Raw genomic sequence first — 10,819 nt, 5'->3', positions numbered from 1 at the left:
AGTTCATGAATTTACAGTAAACTACTTTGCTGACAATGCACAGATTCACAAACATAAAAATATGTATAGTATTGTATTATTGGTTTGTTTCCTTAATTGATTTTTTCTTCTCAACACGTCTGTTGTCTCCCACCGAGGCAGGGTGATCCAAAAAGAAATAAAATCTCCAAAAAGAAATACTTTCATCTCACTCATACATAACCACTGTCTTTGCAGAGGTGCTCAGATACGACAATTTAAAAGTCCCTCCCAACTGCCAATATCCCAAACCCCTGCTTTAAAGTGCAGGCATTGTACTTCCCATTTCCAGGACTTAAGTCCGGCTAACAGGTTTAAATCCCTTCACATAATATTACCCTGCTCACACTCCAACAGCTCGTCAGGTCCCAAAAACCATTCATCTCCATCCACTCCTATCAAACATGCTCACACATGCTTGCTGGAAATCCAAGCCCCTAGCCCATAAAACCTCCTTTACCCCCTCCCTCCAACCTTTTTGAGAATGACCCCCTACCCCGCCTTCTTTCCCTACAGAATTATACGCTCTCCAAATCATTTTACTTTGATCCAGTCTCTCTAAATGACCAAACCACCTCAACAACCCCTTTTCAGCCCTCTGATTAATACTTTTAGTAACTCCACACCTCCTAATTTCCACACTCTGAATTCTCTGCATAATATTTACACCACACGTTGCCCTTAGACAGGACATCTCCACTGTCTCCAGCTGCCTCCTTGCTGCAGCATTTGCAACCCAAGCTTCACACCCATATAAGAGTGCTGGTACCACTATACTATCATACATTCCCTGCTTTGCCTCCATGGATAACGTTTTTTGTCTCCACAGATACCTCAATGCACCATTCGCCTTTTTTCCTTCATCAGTTCTATGGTTAACCTCATCCTTCATAAACCCAGCCGCTGACAAGTCAGCTCCTAAATATCTGAAAACATTCACTTCTTCATTGGCATTGTAGTACAATGCCTGCACTTTAAAGGAGTGGTTTGGGATATTGGCAGTTTGGAGGGATATGTTGTGTATCTTTATACGTATATGCTTCTAAACTGTTGTATTCTGGGCACCTCTGCAAAAGCAGTGATAATGTGTGAGTGTGGTGAAAGTGTTGAATGATGATGAAAGTATTTTCTTTTTGGGGATTTTCTTTCTTTTTTGGGTCACCCTGCCTCGGTGGGAGACGACCGACTTGTTGAGAAAAAAAAAAAAAAAATTCACTTCTTCCATACTCCCTCTCTCCAATGTGATATCCAGTTTTTCTTTATCTAAATCATTTGATGCCCTCATCACCTTACTCTTATCTATGCTCACTTTCAACTTTCTACCTTTACACACCCTCCCAAACTCGTCCATTAACCTTTGCAACTTTAGAATCTCTCGTATAAGCACAGTCATCATCAGCAAAAAGTAACTGTGTCAACTCCCAATTTATATTTGATTCCTCATAATTTAATCCCACCCCTCTCCCCAATACCCTAGCATTTACTTCTTTTACAACCCCATCTATAAATATATTAAACAACCATGGTGACATTATACATCCCTGTCTAAGACCTACTTTTACTGGGAAGTAATCTCCCTAATTGAATATGTATCTCTAAATTATAATTAGTTTATCTCCTAGAAAGGAAAAGTTTATCAAATAGTCAGTGTGACTTTTGTATGCATGTGATGCATTTAAAATTTAAAATGTGTACATTTTCTTTATACTTGATGTGCCAAAGGGTGTACCAGTGGATATTGGCTAAATTTATGGTATCGGTATTGACCTAAAATTAGATATCAATATTGGTAAAAAAAAAAAAAAAATTGGTAATTGTCCCATCACTATTTTAAACACAATGGTCATCTTCCACCAATTGCTGTCTTGCCAGAAGCATGGTGACATCACAGCTGACCCTCTGAACTGTAACATGCTCACCCCTCCTTAGTATATAGGCACTGTACTTCTCACCTCCAGGATTCCACGTAATTGTTAAAACAGTATAATTATCTGGAATGCTAAATGTGGGCATCATTCCCATGCAGGGCCAGCACTTCCCATAAACTTAATATTACATCTCGTCAATACAGTTTAGCTATCATAAGTTCCAGCTATAAATCCCTTAGTTACACTAACATTCCAGAGTTTTACCAAATATCTTAATACCGTGTTGGTGGTCTTTCACCTGGACCCTGAAAGGGAGGTTTCTTGATGCTGGTAAAGGACTCGATACAAGAATTAAGACCTGTTCTTCCCTTCTAGGATAGAACCTGATTACTTTTTTTTTCCCCGTTCTAGGATAGAACCTGCAATTTCTGAGAAAGTTCCTCTTCAAGGGAGGCTCCTTGGCGTGGTGAAGAGGCTCTTGGTCTGAGGAATTAGACCTGTCGGTCTCCTTCCTCAGACCGAACCTAATTACCTCCCAATCCCCCCTTCCCTATCCCATCCTCCCCTTTTCCCTTTCCTCCTCCCCTTTTCCCTTTCCTCCTCCCCCTCCCCACCCCTCCCTTTTGCCCTTCCTCTTTTTGGCCTTTGGGATTTTTCCCATAGGCGCGCTAGTTCCTAGGTAGGGGAAAAGGTACCGGGGTCCATCCCATTCCGTTGAGGTTCTTGGCGGTGGCGTAGTTTGCCGTGGAATCTGGATCGCCTGGGGATGTCCCGATCCCTCTCCGGTATCCCGGAGAGTGGCTTTGGGTGTCTTTCGGGCGACGGGTGTATCTCTGGAAGCCACCTTTCGGATTCCGGGGGTGGTGGCCGAAGGAGGTATGCTTTGTGGCGGATATCCGGCTGCCCTCTCTTTTGTCCACCGAGGTAGCTCGGCAGATGTGAGGTTGCTATCCCGGATTGCTGGTTTACTGGCATGATGGGTAGGGTATGGCACGGGTTCCATGCTGCATCTATGCTACTAGCGGTGCTGATGTCCTCTTGGGCGTGGAGGGAGATTTCTGGCCCTTTCATTCCTCCTAGGAACTATCCCTCCCCGGTCCCCCCTTTTTTTTTATTCTTTTTTTTATTTTTATTTTATTTTTTTTTTTTTTTCTTAAACAAAAAGAAAGAAGTAACCTAACCATGGAGAACCCAATCCATGAACCTGGTACCCCCAGGCCCCTTCTTGATACCGCACCCCGTTCTGACCCCGCCTCGTCTTTGGACCGCTCTTCGGACACTCCTCATGCCTCTGTACCTCTTGCCGGTGCTGTTTCCTCACCCGCTTCAGGTACTGAGGTCTCGACTGACTCCTTTGATTTATCTGACCTCAGCTCTCCTTTGACTATGCTTCCGGCCTCTCCCTCTATGGTGCAGCAATATTCGAATCGCCGGCCCATTCCACGTCGGACCAACTCTGGTCCCACGCCTAAACGCCAACGACAATTACCTGCTGATGATACTTCTCCACCTTCTCGTTCTTCTCAGAAAAGATCGACACATCCTGCACTCCCTTTCCACGCTCAGTTTCAGACTGCACAATGGACTAAATTCTTCACTTTACGACCGACTTCCTCTACCACTTATCTTTCTGACCACAGTATTGGCAAGGCACTCCTACACCATGTTGGTAAAGATATTTCATTTCATGCTCTTAAGAGCAGTACGCGCATCACGGTACAGAATGCTACCCAAGCTCATGATCTTTCTCTTTCCCATATAGATACTGTTCCTGTCACTATTGAAAAACATCATTCCCTCAATTCTTGTAGTGGTACTGTCATTCTGCCCCATACCATAGTTCAACAAAATTTCCAGACATGTGGCAATGACATTCTTGAACAGCTGGAACTCCAAGATCTCCCAATCCTTAGGGTAGACATTTATGTTCTTCCTGCCCGCGGGCGGAGACGATACCCTAGCAATGTGGCTCATTTAACTTTTGACAGCTGTGAACTCCCATCCTCAGTTTATGTAGCAGGACATCGGTTACAAGTTCGAAAGGTGATCCCTACACCGCAACAGTGTAGAAATTGCTGGTGATTTGGCCATCCAGCGAAATATTGCAGATCCATAGCCGAATGCCCAGTCTGTGGTGCCGATGACCATTCTAATACGTCTTGCAATCGACCTCCCTCTTGCCTTAATTGTCATGAGGCTCACCCTTCGTACTCTCGCCATTGCCAAGTCTACTTAAATGAGCGGGAAATCCGTTACCTCAAAGAGGCAGAAGGTCTCCCTTATGCTATGGCAGTTTCTCATCTCCGCCTCCAAGGGAGACTACCTTGTGTTTCAAAATGTCCCCCCACTTCTGGGGTCCCATCTTCTGCAACCTCCTCTGTGGTTACCTCTCCCATAGTCACTCCTGTATCTAATTCTTTTGCTGTCCTAGGCTCAGACGTCCCTACTTCAACGCCTCAGTCTGTTCTCACTTCTTCGTGTTCTCCCTCACAAGCCTCAATATCGACGAGACCTCGTACGACACCTCCTCCCAATCGTCCCTCTACTTCTCAGAAGTCAAAAAAAGGTCCTTTAACCCCTCCTTCCCTTCTTCCACCTCCTCATTTTACCTTCCCTGTCTCTGTACCGGGTTCTTCCCCTCTCACTGGCTCTGTTACAAGTGTAGAGGTTCACCCTCCTCCTCGTACTATACCTACCTCCTCTGTTCCCTCCTGAGTTTCTTCCTCTTCTGCCACCTCCCAGGTTTCTGCCTCTTCTGTCCCCTTCCACGCTTCTTCTCCAGTTCCCTCCACCCTTTCGCCCCCCCTCCCTACCTTGGTACAGTCCATTACAGTTCCAATCTTTACTCATCCTCCCCCTACCATCGCCAATATTGTCTCCCATACGACGTCTCTGAATTCCGAAACACTTGAAGCAATCTCTGAATATATTGCAGAGACCAAACCATCACTGGACACTGATCCACCCTCTGTTCCTTCTCTCTCCTCTCCTCCATCTGCGCAACTCCTTTCTTCACAGCGCACCGTTCCTTCGCTGCTTGAATGTTTTCCGCTGCCTCCGCATGTGGACTTTTCTAACCCCTCTAGTCCGTAGGAACCCTTACCTGCGGATTTCAAGTATCTTTATCATTGCCAATCATGGCCTATTTACAGTGGAATATATGCGGCCTCAGGGGTAATCGGGGTGAGCTTCAGATGTTACTCTCCCAGTTTTTCCCTGTTGGTGTTTGCTTACAGGAACCAAAATTACACTCTGCTGTTATCTCTCCCATCTCAGGCTATAATTTATTGTATTCTTCAGATCCTTTTCCTGATGGGACCTTTAATGAAAGTGCCCTTCTTCTACGCACTGATATTCCGTACCATCAGCTATTTGTTCGTACTTCGCTGCATTACACAGCAGCCCGTATCCACTTGCATAGGTGGTATACGCTCTGTTCTTTATATCTCTCTCCTTCTCGGGCATTATCTATTCCGGATATTGCCTTTCTTGTTTCATCATTACCACCACCGATTCTGTTACTTAGCGATTTTAATGCCCATCATTTCCTCTGGGGGGGATTCTCACTGTGATTCCCATGGCATTCAGTTAGAGGCTTTTCTTGCCACCCACCCCCTCCATGTTTTAAATACAGGTACTCATACCATTTTGATCCTTGGACTCACACTCTCTCTTGCATCGATCTCTCAGTCTGCTCTTCCTCCGCCGCATTAGACTTCACCTGGTCTCTTCTCCCGGATTTACATGACAGCAATCATTTCCCAATCATTCTTACTTCCCCTTCATATTCACCACCTCTTCGCATCCCATGCTGGCAATTTGATCAGGCAAATTGGAACCTTTACTCACAACTAACTGTTTTTAGTGAGGTTCCTTCTTCGTCCTCCATTGATGAGCTTTTACACCTCTTCTCGTCCTCCGTTTTAACCGCAGCTTCTCATTCTATACCCCAAACTTCGGGCAGGCATTCTCAGAAATGCGTGCCTTGGTGGTCTCCTGCTTGTGCTCGTGCAGTACGTTTGAAACTCGCTGCATGGGGCAGGTACCAGTGCAATAGAACCACGGAGAGACTTCTTGATTTTAAGCAGAAGCGTGTGATCGCTCGCCGTGTCATCCATGACGCTAAACGCACTTGCTGGCGAGATAATGTCTCCACCATCACCTCTGCTTCCTCTATGAGTGCAGTCTGGAAAAAAGTACGAAAACTGAGTGGTAAATATTCTCCAGACCCGGCTCCTGTTCTGCGGGTTGCCGGTGTTGATATAGCAAACCCACTAGATGTTGCCAATGAAATTGGCAATCATCTGGTCCGTATTTCTCAGGGGCTCCATCCATGCCCCTCGTTTCTTTCCTCAAAGTCTGCCAGAGAGTTAGCACCCTTGGACTTTTCTTCTCTCAGAGAAGAACAGTATAATGTGCCTTTTACACTTCAAGAACTGGAGGCAACACTCTCAGCTTGCCAATCATCGGCAGCTGGGCCCGACGACATTCATATTCGTATGCTACAACATTTACATCAGTCAGCCCTTGCAATCCTATTATGCCTTTTCAATCTTATTTGGTCACAAGGTGCTACCCCTTCCCCTTCACCCAGGGGATATTTTATCTTTGTATAGTACTATTGAGTGGCACATTGTGTGTTTCTGCTAATTTCAAATACGAAAATTAATTGGGGTGTGAATCACTCAAACTTACCTCATGAAAAGGCAGGTGCTTGGGGTCTTTCCCTCAACCTGCCTGACAAACTGGTGAAGGATGGGTGTGGATCACCCACACCCATCTCCTGATAAGGAGTGTGCAGGGCTGTCACCATGCTTCTGCCCCTCCTGGCAGGACAGGTGAAGAGACTAAGACTAGAAACTTTCGGAAGAATTACTAAAGTAAGAAATTTTTTCAATCTTTTAACATTTAGAAAAAATGCAGTATGCCCAGGCAGTGCCTGCTAATTCTGTTAGTATAATATAAAACCCTTCTGAGTTGTTAAAACTTATAAACATGGTGAAACACCAACATATAGTACCATATATATTTTAGCCAGCAGGGAAACTAAGCTAAATTTGTGAAATTTCAACACACCATATGGCAGTGCTGTATAACCCTTGTGGGTTTAGCACTTAATTTTTATTATAATAATCAACACACCATAGAAAGACAAGATTTTGTTATTTTTAACTTTCTGTTTGTAGTTACGTATCTTTGGTGTCTGATGTTCAACAAGCCAGTAAGATAAATAGCTACTTAGTCTTTCTGCTGTGATCTGCATAGTTGTAATAGGGAAATGCGTATTGTAGAGGCTTTGTAATTTTTTGTAGAAAAACACTGACCCATTTGTAAATTTCCCAGTCATCAGTAAACACTGCCAGTGTCACTTACTGCTGTAATGAAGCTATTTACTGGTGCCTCATCATGGAGATAGAATGAGATCTTACTAGTTTGGAGTGGTAATTTACATGCTGGTTACGAGGAAGTTGGGGTAGTGATCAGTACTGTTTTATGTGATTATTCATGCTTTGAGAGGAGCTATTATATTCGTCCAGGTATGGTCCAGTGAAGATGCATTTGTATTAGAAATTCTTGTAGGTTTATTTATAGTTGGTGTGAAGCTTGGGTGGTAAATGCAGCAGCGAGGAGACGGTTGGAGGCAGTGGAGATGTCCTGTTTAAGGGCAATATGTGGTGTAAATATTATGCAGAAAATTCGGAGTGTGGAAATTAGGAGAAGGTGTGGAGTTAATAAAAGTATTAGTCAGAGGGCAGAAGAGGGGTTGTTGAGGTGGTTTGGTCATTTAGAGAGAATGGATCAAAGTAGAATGACATGGAAAGCATATAAATCTATAGGGGAAGGAAGGCGGGGTAGGGGTCGTCCTCGAAAGGGTTGGAAAGAGGGGGTAAAGGAGGTTTTGTGGGTGAGGGGCTTGGACTTCCAGCAAGCGTGCATGAGCGTGTTAGATAGGAGTGAATGGAAACGAATGATACTTGGGACCTGACGATCTGTTGGAGTGTGAGCAGGGTAATATTTAGTGAAGGGATTCAGGGAAACCGGTTATTTTCATATAGTCGGACTTGAGTCCTGGAAATGGGAAGTACAATGCCTGCACTTTAAAGGAGGGGTTTGGGATATTGGCAGTTTGGAGGGATATGTTGTGTATCTTTATATGTGTATGCTTCTAGACTGTTGTATTCTGAGCACCTCTGCAAAAACAGTGATAATGTGCGAGTGTGGTGAAAGTGTTGAATGATGATGAAAGTATTTTCTTTTTGGGGATTTTCTTTTTTATTTTTTGGGTCACCCTGCCTCGGTGGGAGACGGCCGACTTGTTGAAAAAAAAAAAAAAAAAATTATCAAACAACTGTACGTATTGTTAGTCATGTACTTGTAGGTCTTCAGCTTGGATAAGGATTATGTTGAAGTCTTAAGCAAGTATTAGGTGAAGTTTAATGTGCTTATTTATTAGGATTTTAGGTTGCCAGAAGGCAGGAATATTAGTATGAGGTAACCTGTAAACTGCTCCAATTGCAATTGGGGTCTTTCAAGTTTTTGGTTGCAAAATTAACAAATATATAATCCCCATGTTTATCCCTGCCATGTTGAGTTACTACATGTTAAATCATTAGAGTAATAGAGTGCATTACCTACCCCATCTGATCAGGCCTGCGACTATGAATGACTGTGTACCCAGGTAAAGCAAAAATATCTGTTGTGTAAAAGCCAGATTTACGTAAGAATAATGGAAGTTGTACTGACATTCGAAGAATCTGTGCTGTGGCTGACATCCTTGTCTATGTCGGATATGAGGATGAGGAACAAGATGGGAGCGAGTACTGTGCCTTGTGGAACAGAGCTTTTCACCGTAGCTGCCTTGGACTTTACTCTGTTGACGACTACTCTCTGTGTTCTGTTAGTGAGGAAATTATAGATCCATCGACCGACTTTTCCTGTTATTCCTTTAGCACGCATTTTGTGCGCTATTACGCCATGGTCACACTTGTCGAAGGCTTTTGCAAAGTCTGTATATATTACATCTGCATTCTTTCTATCTTCTAGTGCATTTAGGACCTTGTCGTAGTGATCCAATAGTTGAGACAGACAGGAGCGACCTGTTCTAAACCCATGTTGCCCTGGGTTGTGTAACTGATGGGTTTCTAGATGGGTGGTGATCTTGCTTCTTAGGACCCTTTCAAAGATTTTTATGATATGGGATGTTAGTGCTATCGGTCTGTAGTTCTTTGCTGTTGCTTTACTGCCCCCTTTGTGGAGTGGGGCTATGTCTGTTGTTTTTAGTAACTGTGGGACGACCCCCGTGTCCATGCTCCCTCTCCATAGGATAGAAAAGGCTCGTGATAGGGGCTTCTTGCAGTTCTTGATGAACACGGAGTTCCATGAGTCTGGCCCTGGGGCAGAGTGCATGGGCATGTCATTTATCGCCTGTTCGAAGTCATTTGGCGTCAGGATAACATCGGATAGGCTTGTGTTAACCAAATTTTGTGGCTCTCTCATAAAAAATTCATTTTGATCTTCGACTCTCAGTCTGGTTAGCGGCTTGCTAAAAACTGAGTCATATTGGGACTTGAGTAGCTCACTCATTTCTTTGCTGTCATCTGTGTAGGACCCATCTTGTTTAAGTAGGGGCCCAATACTGGACGTTGTTCTCGACTTTGATTTGGCATAGGAGAAGAAATACTTTGGGTTTCTTTCGATTTCATTTATGGCTTTTAGTTCTTCCCGCGATTCCTGACTCCTATAAGATTCCTTTAGCTTAAGTTCGATGCTTGCTATTTCTCTGACCAGTGTCTCCCTACGCATTTCAGATATATTGACCTCTTTTAGCCGCTCTGTTATTCTTTTCCGTCGCCTGTAAAGGGAGCGCCTGTCTCTTTCTATTTTACATCTACTCCTCCTTTTTCTTAGAGGAATAAGCCTTGTGCATACATCGAGTGCCACCAAGTTAATCTGTTCTAGGCATAAGTTGGGGTCTGTGTTGCTTAGTATATCTTCCCAGCTTATATCGGTTAGGACTTGGTTTACTTGGTCCCACTTTATGTTTTTGTTATTGAAGTTGAATTTGGTGAATGCTTCCTCGTGACTAGTCTCATTATGTCAGTCTGGGGCTCCACGCATACATGTCTGAACCTCAATTATGTTGTGATCTGAGTATATTGTTTTTGATATGGTGACATTTCTTATCAGATCATCATTGTTAGTGAAGATGAGGTCTAGTGTATTCTCCAGTCTAGTAGGCTATATTATTTGCTGGTTTAAATTGAATTTTGTGCAGAGATTTAAAAGCTCGTGTGAGTGTGAGTTTTCATCAGAGCTGCCTCCTGGTGTTATTACTGCAACAATATTATTTGCTATATTCCTCCATTTTAGGTGCCTTAAGTTGAAATCCCCCAGGAGCAAGATGTTGGGTGCAGGAGCTGGAAGATTTTCCAGACAGTGGTCAATTTTTAACAGCTGTTCCTGGAATTGCTGGGATGCTGCATCCGGAGGCTTGTAGACTACCACAATGACTAGGAAGTATTTATTCAGTCTTAGAGTTGTCAGGAAGTAGAACAACCTGGAGAATGAAGTGGTAGAGGCAGGATCCATACATAGCTTTAAGAAGAGGTACGACTAGGCTCTTAAAGCCCCGGAAAGAGTGGATCTAGTAGCGTCCAGCGAAGAGGCGGTGCCAGAAACTTATTCGACCCCTGCAACCACAAATGGGTGAGTACACACACACAGCTAAGTAAGGAGTAAGGAGTCATTCAAAACATTGTACATCGTGTACATCAGGCCCATACTGAAATATGCAGCACCAGTATGGAACCCACACCTAATCAAGCACGTCAAGAAATTAGAGAAAGTGCAAAGGTTTACAACAAGACCAGTCCCCAAGCTGAGGGGTATTTCCACGAGGAGAGGTTAAGGAACTTAACCTGACGACACTGAAT

The sequence above is a fragment of the Cherax quadricarinatus genome, chromosome 5 (assembly GCF_038502225.1).
Source record: "Cherax quadricarinatus isolate ZL_2023a chromosome 5, ASM3850222v1, whole genome shotgun sequence".
NCBI classification, from domain to species: Eukaryota; Metazoa; Arthropoda; class Malacostraca; order Decapoda; family Parastacidae; genus Cherax; species Cherax quadricarinatus.
The sequence above is the reverse complement of the archived record's forward strand: the minus strand, read 5'-3'. Positions refer to the sequence as shown.